The sequence below is a fragment of the Ostrinia nubilalis genome, chromosome 8 (assembly GCF_963855985.1).
Source record: "Ostrinia nubilalis chromosome 8, ilOstNubi1.1, whole genome shotgun sequence".
In the NCBI taxonomy this organism is placed as follows: Eukaryota; Metazoa; Arthropoda; class Insecta; order Lepidoptera; family Crambidae; genus Ostrinia; species Ostrinia nubilalis.
In genome coordinates this window covers 8435442-8447769 of record NC_087095.1, presented here as the reverse complement: position 1 = coordinate 8447769, position 12328 = coordinate 8435442, and positions in this window count along the sequence as shown.

Below are 12328 nucleotides of genomic sequence, written 5' to 3'. Positions count from 1 at the left end.
TGATCACACGTGTCCTCTTTAACAGATGGATAGCGATTAATCTCAACTTAACAGTTTTATAGCCATAAAAGTTGGCTCAAGCGTAACTACCTATTTTTTGAAGAAGTGACTCTGGATTCTTCTAAAGACACATTTTTGGGGTAAAAACCTTTCCTTTAATGAAATGAAGTTTAGAACTAGGCTTTTAAATGGTGCCAATATTGGTGGGAAGTGGGGATGCATACGTTTGAAAGTGCTTGTCGCGGGAGGTGCGATTTATTTGATGTCGAGTGTAGATATAGGATCTATAATTCTATATAGATCGTTTCATCCACGAAGATGCGCTCCACCAATTTTTGGTCGAGGGAATCGCGGGGCGTGGGGAGTTTGATCTGAGCAATCCGCGCGAATATTAATTGGCACTTGAAGGATTATTGTAGTGTGCGTGTGCACTCATGAATAATTTCGCGTGTACCGATAACACTTACCATCAGGTGATCCGTCTGCTCATTTGCCTCCTGTCACAAAAAAAAAAACACTCAAACATTAGCGGAAGAATGGTGGGGCGCGTCTTCGTGGATAAAACGATCTACATGTCTAGCTGCTTACGTCACAAAAAATGAAAGGGGTAAAATAATTTCATTTGTAAACCTTAACATGCAAAATTGTGGGCACATGCCAGTTAAAATAAAACGTTATTACAACAAAGCCTTTTACCGGAATCGTTTATAGGTATTTCTGTTGTCACGACGCCAAAGTTTGGACGACGCTCACGTCTCGGTGAAATGAAAAGTCGCCTCGGACGTGTCAACCGCAGAAAGTGTGACGTCACCCAACAAAGAATTTTATTGCGAAATAAAACGTTAACACAACTTGACGTATAATTATTTGCCAGTGGCGAAATAAATCTCCGGGGTGAGCACAGCTGCGAGTGCCATATCCGTGATAAAGTTAATATCACTTAAATATTTATTGAAAATATGGGACGTTTAACGCAATCGGAATGATAAATTACGTTTGAACCAGAGTACAATTAGGTATTTATTTGACACCATTTATCAATAATAATACAAATCATACATAATAATACATATCATTAATACAAAGCGCAGCTTTTTAAAATTTAGCGGGATAATCCATAAGAAATCTTTTCAAAAAGTACACATCATTCAGGGTTATTGTTTATTTCCTCTTTATAGTGATAAATATTTTAGTTAGTTTGAAACTTACCTATAATAGTTTGCCAATTGAGTAAGCACAATTAATAGTGATGTCATTGGCTTGTATGAGTTGCCCTAAATCTAGGGCTGAATCGTGTTTTGGCTGTCACTAAAAGTATATGAAGATTGGTGGTGTGAAATACCCATCCTAGTTGATAGGTTACGATATTATGAAACTTAAAATTAATTTAGCTTGTATGCCTTTACTCAGAACTGCTTGACATTGGATATCTGTGCTTGATATACTGACTGCCCAAAGATCATGTAACCGACTCTACAGCTTCGGTTGAATATAGTTTAAACCTTGGTCAGTTTCAGCCTATATCAGTTTCAAGATCTGAGCTCTGAGGTTTGTGGTGTGGGTCAGTGAATCTGTACAGTAAAGTGATATTGTGTACTGTTGCCCGCGTGTAATTCAGTCTGTCACTGATAGTTATAAATTATAGCCTTTAAATATGTTACTCCGATGTATGAACATTAATAAGTAACTTATAAAATTTCATCAAAATTTATAGTAGTTAATATTACGAGTAATAGGATTTTTTTGTCTTTGACACTTATGATTTTGGTTTATTTGGTGCTCACAGTTTTATGAACGTAAGTGGAGAAAATTCTAAGCTAAAAAGGCGTTTGATAGTAGTTTGATTACTTTTACATTTTGTGTACCGGATTTTCATAGTTTTCCTTATCACTTTATCAAACACGTAACGTATTTGGTCTTTGTAGTCCTATAACTAATAAAACATTTACAGCCTTATTACATAGTTTCAATGTTTCTTACAGACGTTGCATAAAAACCTCATACCTACAGCCTTTTTTTTCTTGACTTCCATCGAAGGTAAAAAACGAGAAGACATAAATAAAGCTAATGCTACTAACATCGAAAACAAATATTATTTATAACTCTCGATTTATCGAACCACGTCCTAAGATAGACAAATTTGTGATTTCTTTATGTAAGCTCGTTTTTTTCTAGAGAAAACACTGATATTTTTTACATAGAATACATTTTTCATTACAGTTTACAAGACTAGTGTGTGACTCTACTTGTAATAACTATAGCGTGCTTATTTAATGCACGGGTATTATGGAGGGTATTTTGATGACAGTAGGTATGTGTAAATCCTACTTAAACTGAAAGCAAAAATTAAGCTCTTTGCTCCTTAAGGCTGAGTTGCACCATCTTAATTTAACTTTGACAAACGTCAAAAATCCGTCAAACTCCATACAAAAAGCATCGGTTATTGTTATTGTTACGATTAAAAAAGGCGGAGCAACTCAGCCTAAGTAAGTGGTAGCTTTACTCGGTAGTCCGATGGTCGACACTTCTTCCTATGTTCTGTGGTCGACAGAGATTAAACTAGTGACCTTTTGAATCAGGAGTACAGAAACTGTAGAACTATTGTCACTTCTGTTGCCATTTCACACTCACCCACTTTCACACAGTAGGTAATACAACTAACTTACCCAATCACTTTTACACAGTATACAACTAACTTTATACGCAGATCACAATCACCATTCCACGGTTCGAAGGAGTTCGGTGTTTTGTCACACCCTGTTTGTGGCAACACTGTCAATAAAACAAAAGCAAGACTTCAGCAAGTTTACTCCACTTAGGTCCGGTTTCTTAATCTGTAGTTAAAATAACCATTATTGTCAAATTTTGTTACCAACAATGGTTAAATATTAACAAAATGTAAAATAATACTCTGGACCTGATCAAAAAACTTAGCCTAAGTTATTTGTCGGCACATTTCTGGAATTAATACCTTTTTATGCGGTCCGGACTTCCGTACTTCCATTTCAACGATTTAACGACAAGATTTTATTCGTATTTAATCTATAGCTTGAAGATGGGATATCGAAGAATTGGGTTGGAAATCTCCAGAATCTTTTTCTGTTGAAAAGAAATAAGTAGGACATGAACAGTAGAAATAACGTGACAAATCAAAATATTCTTCTTCTTATAAATTCGGTTATTTATGGCGTGAAATGTCGACAAAATAAACAAAAAGGCAGAAAAAAGTTTATACATTACTTATTTTATGTATGTATCGAAAGCAGAACGCGCATTAATAAAACACCGTGTGTACGTGACGTCACTGAAAATGAGGAGATAATTTACTTCCATCGTAAGTCACGTAAAATAATTTGAATGACCGTAATTTTCACAGCATCCTTTTCAATAATTTTCCTCTTAATTAAAACATACAAAGTAAACAAGAAGTTGTTAGCTTTATCAACGCTATAATGCCACGTAAGAGCTACCTCGTACGGCCCAATCCCTTCCGAGGGTTGAAATTAAGCCTTTTAGAAGGATGTCATGTAAAACAAGCACGCCCTTGACGAGGTAACCTTATCATTTGAAGATATTACTTACAAAGTCTACGTTATTTTGCTGACGGGACCAACCCTAAAAATTAAGTTGGAAGGACGGCTCAGCCTTATAATGTAGCTCGCATTAACATACAGGAAACGTTGTGAAAGGTAAACTTTAAAATGTGATTTTAAGGAGATACAAAGTTTTGTTTGATTTCCGTTTTCCGAGTTAAAAAAGGAGGTATGCAGTATGTTTTCCCACATCTATTTTATTTTGCAGAATTTTTTCTTTCTCGTAAAACACTCGTTAAGCTTTTTAAAGCAAAGTTAAATTGCTACGGTATCTTATTTCAGTAAAAGTTTTTATTCAAATTCTAAATTGAAACTTAAAGTTTCAGTCCAGTAAACATAAAAATTATGTTCATGTTTACAAATGAGACAATAAATTGATTTACAAATATCCAACTTTACGGTACTTTTGGATCTATTTTAAGAGAAATACACAATTTATCATTTCCAATATTTGAACTGGAATATTTATCAGTTCGCAGAAATGTGACTGAATAGAAAATGTGCATTACTATTATTTCTACAGTTACTTATCTATATCGGCTTTGTACTCTTACCGGACATAATGGTTCAACGATTATTTCGATCTCTATGCCCGATGCCAAGTCTATGGCCGAAATGTCCTCTACGTGCCAAGACAATCTATGGTAGCCCCGTTTTGATGATAAGTGCTCAATGAATACGTTAAATTCATTATTTTGAACTTATACAATGAAATGTCGTCGTGAACTCTAACAGCACATAAGTATTTTTTGGTGATTTTAACACATTAGTGCCATTAGCTATAGAATGAAAATCTGGAGCATTTCAACACTTTATTTATGCCTTTTTATTTTTAGTGGCTCCAAATATTTCCTACAACACGAATCGATTAGCAAAAGCGTTTTCTTTTCCCAAAGTTCCATTACGGTAAAGAATTGGCACAACCCAAATAAAAGATTGAATGTCAAGGAACCGGGAGGATGACGAGTTTTTGTTCCCAAAGTCAATTGAGTGTCGGAAAGGTTTGTTATTTTGTTACAGACAAACATTTATCATAGTAACGCCAGCGACAAATTTGTTTGACACTAATATTGTTATTTAGAAGAGAATTCCGGAGAACTGAACCGAGGCTTGACGGTAAACGAAACAAGCAACTTTTCAAATACATTATTGTGAAATACGGCCAAAAGTTGATCCTTGCGCAGTCAACAGACCAAACATTTGCATTTTTATTTCATTGTGAATTCAAGTTTGCAACAAAAAATCCAAGTTAAGACAGTTTGGTAATTTATTTTAGAAGTAACTGCAGGTAATACGGGAATCCTTTTGTTAATTGCTATTTGTTTGGAGTTTGTATAATGATTTCCTTTAAGAGGTAAGCAAAAGCGATAAAAATTTGAATCGGGAACAAGTTCTCTGAAATGTTGATGGTAATTTTCTTAAATATTAATGTGGCGTCTTCAGTTTTGTAATAAGAGAATCAAACTCCCGACCCAAGGATTTGAATTTCATTCTCAGAAAGACACATATTATGGTTTAAAAATAGCTGTGTATGAAAATAATTACGATTCGTTGAATTGAAATTATGTCTGGATACGAGAGATTTCAACTGCTTGACATGTTGGGATGGAAATCACTAACATTTTATAAAAGGAATTCATTGGAAATTCGTGAAAAATTTCATACTTCCAACACATAATTTTCCAAGTTTTTCCAATCCACACGATAGAATAAGACAACCTCGTAACTACATTTATCAAAACTATTAATATTACCCATTTGAAATTCGAGACACGATCGGCCATTTATCGGCGATAATAGATACTCGATAGAAACTCCCGAGAGCAGATGCCTCAGATGTAATAAAAAGAACTTGGCCGTCAAATGGTTTGCGATAAGAATATTAATCTTTTTCTAATATTACAAAATGTTTGTTTTTTGTTAAATTAGATTATCCTGTGTGGATGTGAGACATCTTAGGGCTTAATATTCCCACAGCAATCCAGTTAGCAGGATCCAGTAATACAGGATATCGGATCTGTACTGTTGTGTTAACACATTTATGTGTTTGAAATTCGAATTACATGTTGTTGGGATGTTCATGTGAACGTTAACATTAAAACAATTATAGTAAACGGGAATCCTGCAAAAAATGTCTCCGTAAGAACAAGCCCTAAGTAACAGGTAGGTACTTACTATTTCTCAACATGCTGGTAACAGTATCTCGTGCCCGATTACGTCAAAACATTTTGCAAAAAGGTTTACTTTGATAATCTTTAAACACAACTTACTACTTATCGCGTAAAAGAGGAAAAAACATTTCCTTCTACCAGATGAAACCACCCTTTAGTCTCGATTTTAATAAATCCGTAACACATAGTGCTTATCCTAATGGAAGCAAAATAATCTCGGATAGAATTTTATTTCACGTCAAAACTGACTTTTGCTTGACATGGGTTCGGTCAACCTGGTAAATCCTGACATGGGGGATATATTGGGTATCTTTAACCGATGATGGCTAAAAGACTTCGAAGGTAAGGGGAGACCGAGGTGAATTGTAACATAGGAGAGTTGTGACGTTTTCGATTTTTTGGAACTTATTACTGTTACTAGCGGGCTCGTAACAGTGCGCGTATTTTAGTTCAAGTCTCGAGCTAATAAATGCGCGCCGTTGCCAGCTCGCTTATTGTTAAGGGCTCTTTCAAATTAGACGTTTTGAGACGGACTCAAGTGGCGACCACGGGCTGGAAGACGTAGCCCATGCTACGTCCTGCCCATGCAGGTTTCCTAATAGGTGGACAGATGATCTGGTAAAGGTCGCGGGAAGAGCCTAGATGCGGGCAGCGCAGGACCGTTCATGATGGAAAACCTTGGGGAAGGCTTTTGTCCAGCAGTGAACGCCATTTGGCTGAAACGAACGAACCAAAAGAGTGTGTCTCAAAACGTCTAATTTGAAAGAGTAGAGCTCTTTAGGTTTCCAAAAATCGACAATGTCACAACTCACCTCTGTTACAACTCACCTCGGTCTCCCCTGTACATTCATGCGACCTCGGTGTCATGTCTTCAGTTTTATTAAGCGATGGTAATATAAAGTTTTATGATGAACACTATGGGCACGGTACATGAAATAAAGTTTATAAAGGAGGCAATATATTTCTTAATTGCATTGGAAGCTGTATTTGGGATGTGAAAGTGAGCCTACTTATGGCATTTTATATCTTCAACTAAATCAATAAATATCACAGATCACACACTAAAGTTTCTAGTAAATTATTAAAAGTTATGAATTTATTAACCTATCACAGTTAATAACCTATACCTACTATGTTTTTTTAATTAAAAAATATTACAAATCTCGAATAACTCAAAAAATACTGGAAACTCCTTTCCATTTTAGAATAAGAAAAATAAAAAGATTGAACCCTAACTACCAAATCTTTATTCTTTTAATTTGCATTTTAAAAAGTCCACCTCACCGCAGTATTATTACAACGAATTATGAAAATTGCTCAGTGAAATTCGACAGAGACTTTCAAATTCCGTTGAGAAAATTCGTTTTACTGCACAGATTTAAATGACTACCTTTCAGTGTTTATTCAAGTGTAATACAATAAGAGGGTGTCTTATTAGCATTACACGATTACTTATGGACCTACTATACAACTTATGGATTTATTCTTGTCTTGGATCATAAGAGAAAACTACTTTAAGGTTTAAATCTATTAGCTTATTCGCTGTTGAGTTTGTTTGTAACAATACAAACATGAAATGACTATTTATCTTTTATTTTATTAAGAAAAATTATGACCTATTTTGCGAAAAAAATAAAACCGTGAAATTATTTTTTTTTACAATGTGGAATGATTTTACATTAACTGTAATTATTTAAAACATCAATTAAAATAAGCTGAAATGTTACTGTTAGGTGTACTATTCAATACGCTAGTCTTTATCGGCTCGTTTGAGAACTATAAAACTCTTTTTTACGAGTTCACGAATTGCCATCAAAAAGTCAAATTCGAGTGAACATTTAGAAGGAGCACGCGTCTTACGCTTGGAATATTTAAAAGTGCCTTATCTCAGTTCCGGATAATAGGAGCCCAGTAAGAAGCCAGTAACTCCTTTGTGGAGACGACAGCCGCAGTTTTAAATATGCCAGTATTTTCCTGTTATACAACTATTAATTTCATACTTCCGCGGAAATTTTATGAATCTTTGTAATTTATTTCCTAGGTTTCAGATTTTTAGTTTCGCGCTGGGAGTTAGTTGAGTGGTTTTCAGTGATTTAGTGGCATCTTCGTTCCTCTTCTAGTACGAGCTTTATATTTTTATCTTTGTAACACTTTTGCGTTTCCTAAGTAAGATAAGCACACGCACTTTTAACTCAGTTATCGGAACTCCGAGAGTTCCTAACAGGAACTGGTTAGGCATAATCTCGTTTATTAACTCCATTTAAGCCGCGATGTTATCACGTTATCAAACTTCCAGTTGCGAGATTGGGAATCTCAAAGAATTAGCATCACGAGTCAGGAGCAGGGGTGTACAAAGGGCTTATATCTCTCATAATAGTATTAAGGGCAGAACCTATAAACGACACGAGTCACAAAGGGCGAACCAGATAAGAGCCACTTTGCTCGCATTTCAGTGTTATCGGACGACTTTTAAGGCTCATAAATAGTTAAAGAAGTTGTTCCGATCCGGAGGCAGAGTTACGTCCGAGATAGATTTTTTCTCCCCCCAGAATAGTGTCACGATCTGTTACCGTTCCAAGCAAACTTCTAACTTTATTTTGGTAGGTATTGGATTAGGCAATAACTTTCAGTCACGGATGAATACTTCGGCGGGATTGAAGATTTATTCCACAATTGATGCTGATGGAGAATCGTAATGTCGTTAGGGAGAGGATTTATACATTGAATGGGCATTTTCGTGATCACAATCTACACAAAGGGTTAAGATGCGATCTGTGATGACCCACACGATGCTCATTCACTTATTCTTTAAAGGTCTTGGGAGTAAAGTGTATTCGGGAAAACTGACGTACTGACCACTGCTTGACTTAGCTTGCATGCCATGTAAATGATGATGGGCAAGATCTGTCGACAATATAAGGATGGTTGTGGTTGGAAGATGAATGACTTTCCAAGCAACTGGCCAAGAAATGACCGAACAGTAAGACTGAGTTGCACCACCTAACTTTAACAGTAACTATAACGATTACCGGTGTATTTTGTATGGAGTTTGACAGATTTTGACGTTTGCTAAAGTCAAAGTAAGATGGTGCACCCTAGCCTAATAGTATCTAGATTAAAATAGTACTCAGTAGAAATAAATGATTGACATAGCATAAAAAAAATAGTCGTGAAAAAACCACACACCAAGGAACGGCTACAAGGGTTTGAGTCCAGAAGAGCAGTCATCAATAACTATCATAATAGATTGTCTACTCAGAAGTTTGAAGACCGTTTACAAGAGTTATGTTGAATGGCCCGATCTTGCCTGACAACTACTCTGGTATACGAGTATTACGTCAATAATACTAATCTAAAACATTAATAAGAAAGGTAAGGTATTATTCTACATTGTGCTTTCGAGAACTTATCGAGCTTAAACAGATCTCCAATATTGACGAGTAAATTAACCACCCATTGTTAGCGGACGTAAAACAAGACCATTTATTTTAATTTAACGATCCGCCCTGACATCTCAACAATACACATTCAAGCCTACACCCGATAGGGTTCCATTCTCGATAAGAAAACAGTTTAACGGTTAATTAGGATGGAGGCAAGTTAACAAGGAGATCGCTATCTACCTATTATACGCAAGATGTTTTAGGGTATTCAGAATTTCGGATAATTCTATTTTATAATTGCTTGGATATGCTTACAAGAAATGCTTAGTCAGATAATATTGCTGAGGTATTTAATTTGAATTAGCTAATTATCTTAAATATTTCAACGCCTTTAATTTTATTACTTATGTAAGGTTATTTAATCAACGTAATTACACTAATACTCATCACCGCGTGAGCACAAAATAATACTTAAGGCTTGCGTAGGTAATTATCATGTTACCTACTGTACTATAACATAAATATGTTTTTTAAAGTTTGGATAAGTCTCCGTGAAAATGTAATTATTTAATATTATTAGAGAGTTAACTTAAGTGAATCAGTATAATTTAACGACTCCAATAACAACTTGGATTCAACAATTGGTAATATTTTAAAAACATTTTGATTAATCACGTGAATTTTGCAGGAGGTTCAAGTTCCAAGAATATTTTATTTGATAATACATCATCGCAAAGAGTCTTAAACGTTAAATAAGATTCCACCATAATTGTGCTTTTAACCGAAATAATACAGGCTATTATTATGTAGGTATTCTGTGTTTAAGGAAGGTTTCTTCCAAGAAATGGGGACGAAAAAGACAATGTAACAATATTAAAAATTCTGATTCTTGGAAACGCATACCTATTAATTCTTCCTTACAGTTTATTATGTCCTAAACTTACGTCAACCTTTTATAAAATAATTATGAATAACTTAACATAAAAGTTGTTGCTGTTTTATATAAATTAACACTTGTTTTTTTATAAGATCAACATTAAAAGGATTTTTTGCCCGTGTAAATATTACATCACGGAGTTATTTAAAGCTTGAAGTAGACACTTATTAGCTACTCTTTTAATAGCTCCATAATTTATTTTATAAAGAGTTCTATGAACACTTTTGGTTTTAAGTAATCGGACCCTGTCATGGTTTTCGAAGTTCAATTGAGGTTAGAATTCTATAAGATCAAACGGATCTTTACCCAAAGACAAAAAGACAAACACCGGCCCAGGAGAAAGTAAATAAAAGCTCGTGGAAAGACCCAGGAACCACAACTTAAAACAAAAGAGGTACATTAACGCATCTACAGTACCTTAAAGACACTCATATATGGCAATTAATATTCTATAATAAAAACGAAATACCACTCACTGATTAATCACGAAGTCTCAGAAACTATCACCTACAAACTTAAAATTTCGCAGGTCAGGCCTTAAAGGGTGTAGAGTGTAGACATGTAAGAACGGATTTTACGAAACTCCACCTCTAAAGGGGTAAAACGGCGTCCACGCGTACGAAGTCGTGGGCGGCCGCTTGCTTATAAACAATGGTATTTTAATGGTAAGTAGACCATCAGATCAAAGTGTCACAGAATCTTCACAGAATCATAAAGGAATAAAGCATCAATAATTCCAAAAGAGAATCGGGATCCAGTTTCGCTTAAACACGTTCGTTTGTATTTTGTATATAAGTAATCTGGTTGAGTAACTGCAGTAAAAGTAACGCTCGAGAATACGCTCCTATTGTAATTACACCCGCTCGTATATAAGTACTTCGTTATTTACCTACTCTTGTATGGTGGAGTCGATCGCAGATGAATTGAAAAGTTGTTTTCACCTGCCTCCACGAGCCGTCGAACACAAAGGGCGAGTTTCAATACACTTGAAACTTCGACGTTTGAGTTTTGCACCACAACAAAGATAGTAACATCGTCTACAAATAAAAGTCCGTTCTGTTCTCATCCTTATTGCCCAAGCAATAAAAGTTACAGTCCCGAATTGTAGAAATGCGTTCCGCAGAAACACCAGGTGCCAAATTCTGCCTACGTGTTTGGTGTCAGTTTTTTGGACGTACTATTCTTGAAAGGAAAGAAAAATGCCGGTTTGAGGTCTACCCGGCAGTTTGTTCTTTAAATACTACAGTGAAATAAATATACTAACTAGGTTATACTATTTTTAAGACAGGATTAAAATATTTTTTCACACAGTAAATTAGGAAAGGCAGATCAAAGAGGCACATTATTTTAAATGGTAAGTACAAAAAGAAGGCTTCAAAAGAAGGAATGTCTAAAAAAATCTTACTCGAGCGGGGTATTTTTCTCACATAACATAAGACTGACTTTTGGCGTCAAATATTAGTCGTAGATCAAAAGGATATCAAATAAAATACGCCAAATGAGGCAAATGTCGCCAAAAAATCAGGATAATAATAAAAGGAAGCTTCGCAATCCCTTGTCAGCGAGATAGTCGGCCGTGTGTAAAATTCAATTCACATTTTGGCCCTTCGTGTAATATTTTTGTGTCGGAAACAAGTTGACAAGGCCCATTGCGTCAAAACAATTTTGTTATGACAATAGGTTAGATTGGTTAATAGCACGTAGTAAGTACCTACTTTTTAGGGTTCCGTACCTCAAAAGGAAAAAACGGAACCCTTATAGGATCACTTTGTTGTCCGTCCGTCCGTCTGTCAAGACCCTTTATCTCAAGAACGCGTGAACGTATCAAGCTGAAATTCACATGAAATACTCAGGTCTATTGTCCCTTTAAGCTGTGAAAATATCAAACTTCTAAGCCAAGCCAATCAAAAGATACAGCCGATTATGTCGATATTTTCAACAAATTTTCGACACTCGCAAAGGAATCAAAACCTACAGGATACTTCCCGTAAACTCAGAATCTTGAAATTTGGCATAAAGCATTGTCATATAATGCAAATATAGGAAAAATTGCGAAAATTACATTTTTTTAGTTATATAATATAATAAAAATATTTTAATAAAATGAAACTTACTACCTTATTTCTCACGAACGAATAAAGGTATCAAATTGAAATTTATACCAAATACCTAGATCTATTGTCCCTTTAAGAAGTAAAAATCAAACTTCTAAGTTAACGCGATCAAAAGATACAGCAGTTTATA